The sequence below is a fragment of the Triticum dicoccoides genome, chromosome 6A (assembly GCF_002162155.2).
Source record: "Triticum dicoccoides isolate Atlit2015 ecotype Zavitan chromosome 6A, WEW_v2.0, whole genome shotgun sequence".
NCBI lineage: Eukaryota > Viridiplantae > Streptophyta > Magnoliopsida > Poales > Poaceae > Triticum > Triticum dicoccoides.
In genome coordinates, this window is record NC_041390.1 from 586,280,832 (window position 1) to 586,286,992 (window position 6,161).

The window sequence follows — 6,161 nt, forward strand, 5'->3', positions numbered from 1 at the left end:
TGACCCCAAACGGACGTCCGGTTTGGCCGGATTTTGTCCCTTTTGGGCGGTAATGGGTTCGCCCATGTCCGCGTCTGTCCGATGGGTCGTGGGTGCGCCCACGGCGCGGCCGCACCCCAAATCTTGTCCGTGTTGGACGTGATTAAAAAAACATAAAAACTTAAATAAAATGACTTCAAAAAGTAAATAAACGCAGTTAAAAAATTTAAAACTTAAGTTAGGGTCATGGCCACAAAACGGCCCAATTTCACGTACAACTTAACGTCCCAGTGCCATAATCTATTTATATATGAAAAGTAAATGATGGGCTAACCACAGTAAAGATAATCAGGTATAAATTACCACAAAAATTAGAAATATCCAACCATTCATTTAATAGATAAATTTTCTATAGCCATTGGATTATTTAACTGGGAAATTACCCACCATTGCCATTACAATGGATTAACGTGCCCTTCCCTTTACTTCGTTTTTCCTAAAAGAAAACAATCTGATGGACGGTCAATTAATTAGATCCAATACCTAGAAGCTACGTATGGACTTAAAGAAACCTACCATATGCCACGCTTCCTCCATCCCAGCCTAAAAGAAATCCTTCAATTAATCCCAGCCAATCAATTTCATTAATCTATTTCCAGAAATCCTCACGTGATTCCTTTACATGCCCAGGGAAACAAATCTCTACAAACAACAAATGGAAACACTATGTTAGGAAGTAAAAAGAAACATATCGCGAAGATTGATGGCGTATTGGCCTCGAGGTTGATTGATGTACATATAGGAGAGAAGAAACCCTATGTTAGGAAGTAAAAAAGAAACATATCGCCAAGATTGATGGCGTATTGGCCTCGAGGTTGATTGATGTACATATAGGAGAGAAGATGGCGCTGACTGATGATCAAATCATCAAATTCGTAGCCACCAGATTTAAGTGGATTGGCTTGGCAGATTGATTGACATACGAGAAAAGATTGCGCTCACAGTCGAGGAAATCGTCAACTCATCGTCACCGAATCTCCCATAGGTATAGCTGCAGGACCTTTTGTTTATTCTTTATCTACAACAAATTGATAAAGGAATTGTCGGGCAATAAGCCACGGCTCGGACGGGTCAGGCGCGGTGCGCGTATGTGCGTGCGGTGGCCGCGTCGGGTCCGACAGTGGCGGGCTCGGGCGTGCGTACGTGCGCATGTCCGAGGGCGTGTGTGTGCGTGCGTTCATGGGTTGTTAGCGAGTAGTCGGGGAGACCGCGTCGAGCGCTAGGAGTGGCCGTGGCGATAGTGTTGGAGTGCGTCGTGTGCGCGAGCCGTAGCGTAGGGAGTGGGAGGTGGGTGCGTCGGTGCGCGGCCCAGCGTGTCTGAGCGCGCGGGTATAAGATCCCCCATGCCTGTGTACTCGTTGCCCAGTTTGAGTTCGAGCTCAAAGAGAAAAACAGAGAAACCGTACGTGCGGTGAAGGTGTTTGTGCGCCTGAAAAATTTTCTGTGTTCATCCTCTACCCCTCCGACCTTGTCTCCGGTGATCACCGGCATCGGGGGGTTCCATTTTTGCACCAACATTTGGCATCAGAGCGAGGTGTGAGAGAGGGAGGTCGCGGCCATGGCGCTCGTCCCGTACGCCGGAGGATCAGGGAGCTCGGTGTCGCAGCCGGTACCCGTGCTCACAGGGGAGAACTACACCACCTGGGCCATCAAGGTGGAGGCCGACCTGGACGCCGCCGGGCTCTGGGAGGCGGTGGTGCCGCCGGAGGACGCAGCGTCGGCGGTGATCGCCAATAAGGATAAGCCTGCCCGGGCTTATCTGCTGCGGGCGCTTGCCGACGACCTGCTGCTGCAGGTGGCTGCGAAGAAGACGGCGGCGGAGATCTAGGCGAGTCTCAAGACTCGTTTCGTCGGCGCGGACCGGGTCAGGGCGGCGCGACTGGGTACGCTACGCGACGAATTCGAGCGCCTCCGCATGAAGGACGGCGAGACGTTGGACAACTACGCTGGGAGGATCGGGGCCATGGCGGCTCGCTACGCCGGGCTCGAAGCGACACTTGACGACACGGCGATGGTCAAGAAGGTGCTGGACATGGTGCCGGATCGCATGTACGCGGCGGTGGCGGGCATTGAACAATTCTGCACCGTGGAGACCATGCCGTTCGAGGAGGCGCTCGGCCGTCTCAAAGCGTTTGAGGAGCGTCTGCGGCGGCGCGGGCGGGCCGACGGCGAGCCGGCGGATGGCCAGCTCATGCTCACGGCAGAGCAGTGGCGTGCCAAGGAGCGCCAACATCGTGGTACACGGGACGACGACGGTCGGAGCAGCGAGGCGTCGGGCAGCGGAGGAGGACGGCGAGGTCGCTGCTACAACTGCAGCCAGAGGGGGCATTTCAAGCGCGACTGCACCCAGCCGAAGAAGGTGGGAGCGGCGGCGGAGCAGGCACTGCTGGCGGATGCCGGCATGGAGAACGACGGCCTGCTGTAGGCCGTGGCTTAGGAGGTGATATGTCGGGCAATAAGCCACGGCTAGGACGGGTCAGGCGCGGTGCGCGTATGTGCGTGCGGTGGCCGCGTCGGGTCCGACAGTGGTGGGCTCGGGCGTGCGTACATGCGCGTGTCCGAGGGCGTGTGTGTGCGTGCGTTCATGGGTTGTTAGCGAGTAGTCGGGGAGACCGCGTCGAGCGCTAGGAGTGGCCGTGGCGATAGCGTTGGAGCGCGTCGTGTGCGCGAGCCGTAGCGTAGGGAGTGGGAGGTGGGTGTGTCGGTGCGCGGCCCAGCGTGTCTGAGCGCGCGGGTATAAGATCCCCCATGCCTGTATACTCGTTGCGCAGTTTGAGTTCGAGCTCAAAGAGAAAAACAAAGAAACCGTACGTGCGGTGAAGGTGTTTGTGTGCCTGAAAATTTTCTGTGTTCATCCTCTACCCCTCCGACCTTGTCTCCGGTGATCACCGGCGTCGGGGGGTTCCATTTTTGCACCAACAGGAATGGCTGACGAGCAACAACGCCTAAAAGCCAAGCCCATGGATAATGCACTGATGGGAAATTACACGATGATCTTTCAAGTAACCAGGGCACCGGCTCATGTGTACAGGTACAGATGCACGTAATCATCCATTAATTCATTTGACCTTTAATCATTGGTTAGTGTCCGATCGTTTTATTAATCGACCTGATTGTTTATATGACAATATTCCCCGTTGCTTCGATCCCAGGAGGTTGTGTTGTCGGGTCATCAATGTGTGGCTGGCCTCCAGATGAAACTTTTACAGACGTTGCACCCCTACTGCTGTATCTTTTTGGCAGTAGCTGGCTGGAAAACGTAGGCTAGAGAGCTACCACAACAGATTATCACTCAGCTTGCAAAAACTCATTTGTGATCGTGTATAGGTCTTCTAAATGTGACCTTGAAGAAGCATGATCATCCGAGCTGCTTGTATGCAGACATCCATATATATTTGGTTAGCAGCAAGCAATTATTATCTCGATAAATAGTTGTGTTTACAATTTTTGTGTTGGTCTGTACAATTTATAGTGAAATACAACCATATTTCTTATATGGTTCATGAAGCGAATTCTATGATTCAGCCCCAAGGCACTGAGGAGAGGGAAAAAAACAGATACAACTATCATACATGATTGAACACAGCTGATATCACATATATCACATGGTAGTCAGACATATGCATGACAGGACACAGTGATATCATGCTTATACACTTTGCGTATATATACAGTTCTAAAGGGTAATATAGAATGTCTTTGATGTCTGCAAAATAATCATTGCACATCCGTCCTTTTTAGATCTATTTACATCTTACATGCATGATTGCTTTTAATATCGTCTTACACTTTGTCCATTTACGTTTTTGTTGTCCTTCAAAAAAGCCCGTACAATGCTTTTAAAAGTTCAGGTTCGCTCCTAAAAATACATGTAAATCGACCTTTTTTTGAAGGTATTCTGTCTTATTAGGCATACTTTTATTCCATTAATTCATACTTTGCATTTACAAATGACAAGAGTTATAGTTCAACCTTACTACACTACAACGTTTCAGCCTTCCATGTGGTGACTGACTATATTTTGTTTTATTCCTCTGCCGCTGGCAATGATGGAAAATAGTGGGTTATTTCCCAATTTGACTATCCACCAAAAAAAGGGTTGTTTGGTGAGTATCTTATTCCCATCTAGAAGCTCACGTTATTTGTTCTCTCTTGACTACTGTTCAGATCAAACATGCTGCAAAAGTTTTGGCAACCATGGGAGCATATGTTACCTCTTCACAAAGAAATAGTTTCGTGCATCCTGATCCTATATACTATTAGTTCTCAAATTTTACCAACATCGTTGGGGTAACACTTTGAAAAACAATTACATAATATTTCATAGAGAATTTATTATGAATATCGGGCGGTCTTCCACAATTCGGGTAAAATGCACCCGCATATTTCCAATGTGTAGTCATGCATTGGTGATTCAAATGTTTTGTTTATAATCAGGCTACAATCTAGAACGACACATCATTTCCAATGTGTATTCACATAAATGAGAAATGAACCTATTGAAGTCCAACATTGGGTGCTTGGCTTGCTGAAGTATTTCTTAATGTTGGACAATGTCAGATAAATAATTTCTTCGACTGAACTAATCTTATTATATTTTATTTGCCATTTTTATTATCTCTAATTAGCATTTAAAACATATTATTGGCTTCATGTTCATCCTGCCAATAATGTGGAGGGGGTGAAACCGGTTAGTAAATACATATTTTAGGTGAAGTTGCAACACACTCGGGTATTGGAGGCATTTTTCATTATTAATAAGTTAGGAGAAGTGTACAAATGTTTTTAATATGTCCTTTTTGCTCGATAGAAGGAACTATAGCATGATCTTTGCTTAAGGATGCATAATGCGTCTAAAAGAAAGATAATGTGAAATATCATCAAGGCGTTCAACCATTTTTTCCTTAAAACAAAGAGGATATTCTACTATGTAGTAACTCTCTATTTTGCTGTCCCCAAAGTAGATAATATGATACAAATAGAATTTACACAATGCGACTGATCATGAAAAACAGGGTCATACGACATGCATAATTAGTAGGTAGTGATAAATGCATAACACATATATTTATATACCAATAAAAATAAATCATACCTAAGACAAAACTATATTAGGAAAAGTATTATATTTGTTATGCCATCACATAAGGTTTTAGTTTTTGTGTAGAAAAAACACATAATATGTTCTTATTGTTGAATTTACAAAATTCTAGCCCGCGCATCGAGCGGGCCACTTTGCTAGTTAAACATAAAAAAGAAAATAAAAACGGCCGCCGCCCGCGCGCTCCTGCCCGTGCCCGTCGATGCTGTCGCTGTCGCCGTCTTCAGTGGCCGCCGGTGTCGTCGTCGTCGCTGACGAGGTCGACGTAGGCCGGCGACATCCAGAGGTGGGCCGGCGGTGCATGGTAGACGGGGGCGGGCTGGATGGCGGGAGGTGCATGCACCACCTCCTCCGGTGGCGACGCCTCCCGCTCCGGTGACCGCGGCGGAGTGATGCACCAGTTCACTCCCACGGCGGCGGCCATCTCCGGAGTAGTGCACAACCAGCCCCACCCCTGGTCCAACAGGCCCGGGTGGAACGCGGCCACCGGCTCCTCCTCCATCGCCTCCTCCGCGGCCACCATCTCCAGCTTGGGGATGGCTACCTCGCCGACGGCTGAGCGGGCCATCATCACCTCGAGGCCCTCCCATTGGCGCTCATCGTGCGTGCACATGGAGTCCTCCATGACACGTGCCATGAGACGGGCCTGCTCCTCCGCTGTCATGCGAGGAGGTGGTGGTGGCAATGGAGATGGCAAAGGCGATGGCGTGGGCATGAGGCGCGCACCCGCCTGCACCCGCGCTCATGGGGAGCAGCCGCTCGGCGCTCTGGACGTGGCCGCCGCGGCCCCGTCGACGTGCCGGCGAAGAAGGACGCCCGCCGTCTGTCGTGCTCATTGCGGAACCAAGTGTCCCACAACGGCGAGTCAGGGGCGTACCTCTCGTCGTAGTAGAGGTCGTATGGGAGGAGGCGGTGGCAGCGCTCGATCTCCTCACGGTGCGTACGGCCGCTCATCGGGACCGGTGGGATCGGCACGCGGTCGGCCGACAGGTGCCACTTGTTGGGGAGGTGGGCATCGCAC